A 1,898-nucleotide genomic window follows, 5' to 3' on the forward strand; every position below is an offset into this window, starting at 1 on the left:
GATCTCCTGACCTCATGATCTGTCCTCCTCGGCCTCCCAAAGTGCTGGGATTACAGGCGTGAGCCACCGCACCTGGCCATCATTAGTCTTTTAAGTCCACCAATCCAGCGGAAATTGTGTTTATTTAAATGAATTACCCATGCACAGGTTTCATTAAGTGTAATAAAATTTGGGCTTCAGAAAAAAAAACCAGAACTGAAAGAAAATTGGTTTTGTAGTTAGAAAAATGTGATTTAAAAATGCAGATATTCCATTTATTTTGAGTGTATATATAGGGTGTATATACAGTATTTTGAGTGTATATACAGAGTGAGTATAGCTCATGCCTGTAATCCCAGCACTTTCAGAGGCTGAGATGGGTGGAACACTTGAGTCCAGGAGTTTGAGACCAGCCAATATGGTGAAATCCCCTATCTACTAAAAATACAAAAAATGAGCTGGGTGTGGTGGCACACCTGTAGTCCTAGCTACTTGGGAGGCTGAAATGGGAGGATCACCTGAGCCCAAGGAGGTTGAGGCTGTAGTGAGCTGTGATTGTGCCAGTGCACTCCAACCTGAGCACTAGAGTGAGACCCTGCCTCAAAAAAACAAAAACAAAAAACTCTTAAAATCGAGGGAAAGACCCAAAAACCTGATAGAAAAAAGTGGGTGAAATAAATGAACACATGAAATCACACACACGCAGACACACAGAGAAAGAGCGAGGAATCAAAAATTTTAAAATTATAGAGGCCGGGCGCGGTGGCTCAAGCCTGTAATCCCAGCACTTTGGGAGGCCTAGGTGGGCAGATCACGAGGTCAGGAGATCGAGACCATCCTGGCTAACACAGTGAAACCCCGTCTCTACTAAAAATACAAAAAATTACCCAGCCGTGGTGGCGGGTGCCTGTAGTCCCACCTTCTCTGGAGGCTGAGGCAGGAGAATAGCATGAACTCGGGAGGCAGAGCTTGCAGTGAGCCGAGATGGTGCCACTGCACCCCAGCCTGGGTGGCAGAGTGAGACTCCGTCTCAAAAAAACATAATAAAATAATAAAAAAATTAACCCATGCGACCACCATTAAAGACATAGAAACTTTCCGACATCCCAGAAGTCTCCCTTATATCTCTTCCCAATCATTACACCTCAAAGTTAACCATTATTTTGACCTCTATAATAGAATAGTTTGGTTTGGTTTTGAATTTTATATAGATGGAATCACATAGTATGTACTGTTGTGCCTGACCTCCTGTGCTCAACATTATTTCTATACATAGATACATATAGATATAACATTATATTCATGTTGCTGTACATAGTAGTAGTTTGTAATTTAACCTTTCTTTTTTATTTTCGAGACAGTGTTTCATTCTGTACTCCAGGCTAGAGTGCAGTGACACTGTCATAGCTCACTGCCACCTCAATCTCCTAGACTCAAGTAATCCTCCCACCTCAGCCTCAGCTCCACAAGTAGCTAGGACTACAGGTGCATACCATCACCACACCCAGATAATTAAAAAAATTTATAGAGATGGGGTCTCACCATGTTCCCCGGGCTGTTCTTGAATGCCTGGCCTCAAGTGATCCCCATCTCAGCCTCTTAAAGTGCTGGGACGACAGGTGTGAGCCATAATACCCACCCTTTATCGTGTAATTATTTTGTTAATTCCCTCTTGTTCACTCTCTCTACATATATCTGGTTGTATGTCTTAAGTCTTTAATTTACTACATAAATTACTAGAAATTAAGAGTTAGGTTGATCAGTGTGTACAAAGTTTCAGTTATACGAGAGGAATGAGTTCTGGTGTTCTATTGCACAACACAATGACTATAGTTAATAATATTAAACATATGAACTGGAGGGGGAACAAATTAGTCTATAACAATTCCCAATATATATATTAAAAAAAACAAAAAACA

This window comes from Colobus angolensis, unplaced genomic scaffold, assembly GCF_000951035.1.
Source record: "Colobus angolensis palliatus isolate OR3802 unplaced genomic scaffold, Cang.pa_1.0 Scaffold31, whole genome shotgun sequence".
NCBI lineage: Eukaryota > Metazoa > Chordata > Mammalia > Primates > Cercopithecidae > Colobus > Colobus angolensis.